General features: G+C 47.1%; 1 protein-coding gene across 1 annotated transcript in view; it reads left to right on the plus strand.

The window, feature by feature from the left end:
• The window catches only part of SOBP (sine oculis binding protein homolog), a 181,994-nt gene extending 176,057 nt beyond the window's left edge, over positions 1-5,937 (plus strand). Inside the window, exon 8 of the mRNA XM_008073310.2 lies at positions 4,608-5,937. The gene's annotated coding sequence lies outside the window, so the exon portion shown is untranslated. The remainder of the gene's footprint in view (positions 1-4,607) is intronic.
• Positions 5,938-6,440: the final 503 nt, after the last annotated feature.

Consider the following 6,440-nt stretch of genomic DNA (forward strand, 5'->3'; position numbering starts at 1 on the left):
AGAGAGGACCCCTTGATTCCAGGAGTTTGAAGCTGCAGTGAACCATCATCATGTCACTGCACTCCAGCCCAGGCAGCAAAGTGAAACTGTCTCAAAAAACAAACAGGCTGGGGGGCAGTGGCTCACACCTGTCATCCCAGCACTTTGGGAGGCAGGAGGATTGCTTGAGGCCAGGAGCTTGAGACTAGCCTGGGGAACATAGCAAGAATTTATCTCCACAAAAAAATTTTAAAAATTAGATGGGTGTGGGGGCGTGCACCTGTAGTCCCAGCTACTTGGGAGACCAAGGCAGGAAGATAACTGGAGCCCATAAGTTTGAGGCTATAGTGAGCCATGATAATCCCACTTTACTCTTGTGTAGGTGACAGAGTGAGGCTCCAATACAAAAAAACAAAACAAAAGAAAAAACAAACAAAAAAAACCTATCATTTCTTTAATTAGCATAATGGTGAGATTTAGATTTTAACCAGGCTTTAAATATATGTGTTTACATTATAATAAGGACCTGCGCTCCCCATCAGGGAACATTGAGTGATATGTTTTCTCCTTACTTCATTTTATTTTATTTTATTTTTTTGTTTTTTGGATTGGAGTCTCACTCCGTCACCCAGGCTGGAGGGCAGTGGCACATTCCCGCCACCACAGCGTTGACCTACTGGGCTCTGGCGATCCTTCTGCCTCAGCCTTCCAAGTGGCTGGAACTACAGGTGCGTGCTACCACGCCTGGCTAATTTTTTAAAAAATTTATTGTAAAGAAAAGATCTCGCCAAGTTGCTCGGGCTGGTCTCAAACCTGCAAGCTCAGGTAATTTACTCATCTCAGCCTCCCAAGTCGCGGGATTACAGGCTGAGCCATTGAGCCCGGCTAGTAGGCTTCTTTATAAGCTTGTAACAAATTAACATCTAGCTGCTCGTGATTATAGTTCTACATATTTGATACTGGCTTTTGCCCAAAGATCCCACTGGGACAGCTTGTGAGAGATGGGAGACGTAGCAGCAAGGATCACCCAGACCTCATTTCATAGAGGGTCCCCATCCACCTGGTCGGACAGGTCCCAAGTCACATAGCCAGTCAGGGACATGCTAGACTGTAACTTGGGTCTGTGTCTCATTTCTGGAAGCAATTTTCCCTTCTCACAGGTCAGGACATTTAGACAGAGAGGACGTAGTTTCCATAAGATTCCTCTGCTTGGCGAGAGCAGGTAAGAACGAGCTCAAAGCTTTGGAGCTTCTGGCCATGGTCACTTTGTAAAAAATCCAAGCTGGCTTCCTCCCCACGCTGTCAAGTTTCATACCTTGCATACCAATACATATCAGGAAAGCGAAACCCAAGCTTGGCTCTTCACTTTCATTGATTCCAGAGTCTAATCCTGTATCCCCATCAAGGGGGCTGCCCTGAGCCAGTCAGCGCCAGAAGGACACATGAGGATGACTTCCTTCCCGCCCCCTCCTCAAATGTTATCAGCAAAGAGGTTCTTGCACTGCCACCATCTGGCCTTTGTGGGTGTCCCAGACAAGTGTGTGCCAGGAGGAAAGAAAACAGCACAAATTGTCTCCTTTTCCATTCTCTTAAAATAAGCTTGGTGTGAGCAGGCGTTCAGAGCAGCAAGAGTGCGGCTGCGAAAAACAGTGCGGTGCAGCTGCACCCTTTAGAACTTTGGGGGAAAACACATATTATTTGCCAGACAATAATAGATAGCAGAGAATAATAATGATCATTATGGTGTTTGGGATGGCAAATGCTGTAGTTAAGGTTCCAGAATGGCTCTCATTATAATCCCATTTGCCCCAGTCTCTTGTGAAAGCCTGGACGTTTTCTTCAAGTAGGCTGATGCTGTCCATGCTTGGTCTTTGTCCAAAGGTGATTTGAATAGAAAGAAACTTATCTGAGAAATATTCCTCTTTGGGGGAGTAGCGGCTACATTAAAGAAAAAAAAGCTACGTCATGGAAAAAACAGTTGCAGCATTCTTTTTTTTTTTTTTTGAGTTGGAGTCTCACTCTGTCGCCCAGGCTGGAGTGCAGTGGCCGCTCCCGGCCACCGCAGCCTCGACCTGCTGGGCTCCGGTGATCATTCCACCTCAGCTTTCCGAGTAGCTGGAACTACAGGCGCACACTACCACGCCCAGCTAATTTTTTGATTTATGAGAGATGAGGTCTTGCCAAGTTGCCCAGGCGGTTCTCGAACCTGCGGGCTCAGGCAAGCCACTCACCTCAGCCTCCAAGGCGTGGGATTACAGGCTCAGCCACCGAGCCCGGTTTAGTTGCAGCATTCTTAAGGAAGCAGTTCAAAATGGTAGCATTTCCCAGTTACTGGAAGAAAGTATTAAGCACTCTCCCTCCCACTTTTAAAGAAAGAATTCGGAGGCCCCCTCTCAGTATAACATTCGGTCACTCTTGGTCCCAGGTCCAGAGGTGGGGATGGTTCCCTCCCTCCACAGCAGCTCCCAGGCTGTGCTCACTAAATGCAAAAGAACTGTCTCCAGATGAAACGACCCATGTGTCCTCAGATCCATTTGTCACTTCTCCTTCTCAGTCTCTTGTGGCCTCACATTTGGTGGTGGCTCTTGGTGTTTTTGTTTTTGTATCCCTTTTCTCCATTTATCTCTTATTCTCAAGGAAAGAAGGGAGGGAGGGAGGGGAAGGAAGGAAGGAAGAAGAGGGAGGGAGGGAAAAGAAAATAGAAAAGGAAGGAAAGAAAAAAGATAGAAATAGAAAGAAAAGAAAGAAGTGAGCTCTTTATTCAGAAATAAATCTCCGTATTTCCAGTTCTGACCATGCCAAATGAAAAGGTTTCCATGGCCTTGTAATTCCACCCCCATTGCATATTTGTGGTGTTTTGCATTTTCACTTTGGTTATTTAATATACATATTAAATACACACAGATCTGGTGATTTAATGTGATTTGGGGAACTCAGGCATTTCCTGTCGTGCACATTGAGATTCTCAAGCCTTGTTTCTGGCTGATGATTATTATCTTTGCCATTAACACCAAGCCAAGGAGAGCAGGGTTCAAAGCACAGGCTTCTACTACGTCCTCCCAGTGGGCTTTCTGACCTCCTCTCACTCTTGCTAAATTCATGTTACAAACACTCGGAGCAAGTTTCCAGGGCTCTTTGTGACCTTCATTTCTCCATCTATAAAATGAAGAAATCGTATTCTCTTATCTCTGAGGTCCCTTCAAATCCTAAATTCTATCACTTCTCTGAAAGTATTTGTTCATTGTTCTAAGAATAATCTCAACAGTTGTAGAGATGCTTACAAGTCCCCTGTCACCACCTCACCTTAGCCAGATTTTGCACATTCACATTTCTGACATCTCCATTTATTGGTCGGAAAAAAAGGCACTGTTTTGTGGCATGTGAGCATTTGGACTCGTTCATTTGACGAAAGTGTGTTGAGCGCCTACAAGGGGTCAGACTCAGAACTAGGGGTGGCTGAAGAGATGATAGCAACACAGATGCAGCTCCAGACCTCAGGAACTTACCAGCTTGGTGGGCAGGTTTCTGAGTGACTGCTTCCCAGGAGTGACCGAGTGTCTTTGGTAGGCTGTATTTTTTTTTTTTTTTTTGAGTTGGAGTCTCACTGTCGCCCAGACTGGAGTGAAGTGGCCGCTCCTGGCCACCGCAGCCTCGACCCACCGGGCTCCGGCGATCCTTCCGCCTCAGCCTTCCAAGTAGCTGGAATTAAAGGCATGTGCTACCACGTCTGGCTGATTTTTTTTGGATTTATTATAGAGATGAGGTCTCGCTGCCCAGGCGGGTCTCGAACCCGCGGGCTCAGGCAATCCACTCACCTCAGCCTCCCAAAGGCACAGGATTACAGGCTGAGCCACCGAGCCCGGCTGGTAGGCTGTATTTTAAACCAAGGGACTGGTAGCAAATGAAATAAGCCAGTAGAGATAGAGACACAGAGCCTAATGTCTTGGTGAATGTGGGTTGAGCGCACCCCAGAAACTGACTTTCCTGGGGAAAAATCCTACTCAGACCCTCCGCCCTGGGATCCCAAAGCGTGGTGGGTTTATTGTCTTCTAGTCCCATGCTGCTATTTGTTTTGTGTGGGAAGAGAGGCGAGTGGCTCATCTTTGACAGGCACGATCCACAAACAGAGAGGAACGAGCATTTCTTCCTGTTCGGTTGCCTCCAGAGGAAGTTTCTGAAGAGCGGCAGACGCATGCACAGCCATTTTTTACTTGCCAAAAAGTGAATCTCGGCCGGGTGACCTTGTCTGGCTCTGGGGTGACCTTGGGCGACTCAAGAGCCCTCCTGCTGGTTAAGCATGCAGTCATGTGGAGGGAAAAATCGCTGGATTGCAAAGGATGCTGTGGTCTTTGGGTGAGGGTGTGGCGCACCGTGCTCATTATGGTATTCCAAAAAGCGACTCGAGTTTCATTTCCTCACACAAAGCTGGCAGGGCTGATCTGAGCAGACCGTGAATGAAACTCCGGTTGGAACCATGCTGGGCTGCCTTGGTCCTGGGGCTCATCTTAGGTCTGCACTGGCAGCGGGAGAGTGGACCGCTGTCTGACTCATGCCTGGGTGCTCCCCAGCTGGGCGGAGGGGGGATTTGGTCCAGTGGATTCTGACGGCCCCTTCTCCTCTTTTTCCAGGAACGCTCACTCACAGGGTACGCTCATGGAGAGGGCGCACAGCAAACCATGTCACGCCATCCAATGACACCAGCTGGTCAGCTCACCACCCCCTCTGGCTAAAACTCAAGCAAATAAAGCTGCTTCCTGTCATTAAGCATCTCAGAGGAAGCAGCCCTCCCTCAGTGGCCTCTAGCCCAGAGAAGCCAGCGCGTCTTGGACCCACCAAGCGGGCCCAGCCTTCCTGCTGCCACCATCTCTGCCTCTCCCAGAGGAACTTAGGGATTTCACCCCTGGTTTAAAAATAAATAAATAAATAAATAACAAAACACCAACAAACCACAAGGACCAATATAGGGATTCTGCCCGCCCTATCTTCAAGCAACTGAGGCTGGAAGATGATACGGATTGGAAAACAAAAATCTTTTTTAAATCTTTTAAAAAACTGCTGTGGTTTTGCTGCTACACTAAGAATTGTGATTTGCATTGTAAGGTTCTGGACCTAAACTGTTCCTGTTTTGACGGCGGAAAGGGAGGGTCCTGGAGGCCCAGCCCTGCGGATTCATCTCTGTCTTGCCCAGATGCACTTTTAAATGAAGAGTTAGAATATTTTATTGGCTAATATACTTTTCTTGTTATTTTTACAAAGGCCACCTTTATCCTTTTTGATGCCATATTTTCAGTGTTACACTTTTATGGCTTTTAATTTTCGATTTGACAGATGTAAGAAGCAGCACGAATAGTTTATACTGTGGTTTTTCAGAGACTGAATGCCAAGAGAACTCGGTAAATGTTTATTCTTCTCAGCTTTCTCTTTAAATTCCCCTAAATAGCGCCCCATTTGGGAACAGAGCAAGAGTGTTGAACTGAAGACCAAAATGCCCTCAAGGTGTAAAATAATCCGAGGGGGAATATTTGCTGGGCGTCACGAAAGACTTGGATGAAATTTCAACCCTGATGGTTTTCGGTGATCCAGGAAGTCAGTGAGACAATCTCTCCATACGCAGAGCCCTTTCATGATAATAAGAATGGTATGGACAGACCAATGAAAACAAGAGGGAAAGTGAGAAAGATCACCCATGATTCAGTTTCACTGCTTGCTTTCTCCTGTCTTAGTTGAGAGAAATGTGCAATTCGATCCTCAATCAGTGGGTGGAGGATAACAGGGTAGATTCACTTGTGTGCACTTGTACAGTTGTAGCTGCGAGTCCAGAAGTCCTCTAGAGCATGTGTACTGGGACTGAGTTGGTGAGAACGTTGTGGAGTGTCCCATTCTGATGAGTACAGAAAAAAAAAAGGAGAGAAAAAAATCAAAAAAAAAAAGAAGAAAACTAAAAAAAAAAAAAAAAAAGTCAAATCACCTTGTGATTCAGTGTATCTGTTTACTAACTCAAATAAAGCAATTGTTCCCTCTGGAGGGGTCCAGGCGCCCCCCCCCCCGCCCCCACCCCCCTACCGCCCGCCCCACAAGGCCACGGGGCTTCAGTAGGGGGTGGCAGGGTCACGCTGGCCAGGCCCCGGGCGGTGTCACACCGGCCTTGGAGCACCACAGGGCCCGAGGATGCGGTGTACATACTGTATTTCTATATTCTCCTTTGTACAGAGTCACTTAACAAGTCAAGCTACTGTTTTACAGGTGCTTCTTATTTATTAGAGCTGTGAGAGCTTGGGGTCACACCTGGCGAGCGAGCTCGCTTTTTAAAAATGAAATTTGGGGGCAGGGGAAGGGAGGCGGGAGGGTGGGGAAGCTCGCAAGCCGGGGGAGAGATTTATAAAAGTAAACAAAAGAAAAACTTCCAGCAACACGTTAAAAAAAAAACAACAATCGAATAAACCCCAGCACCAAGCCCCCCT

Source organism: Carlito syrichta, unplaced genomic scaffold, assembly GCF_000164805.1.
Source record: "Carlito syrichta isolate Samal-C Ts95f unplaced genomic scaffold, Tarsius_syrichta-2.0.1 Scaffold315818, whole genome shotgun sequence".
In the NCBI taxonomy this organism is placed as follows: domain Eukaryota; kingdom Metazoa; phylum Chordata; class Mammalia; order Primates; family Tarsiidae; genus Carlito; species Carlito syrichta.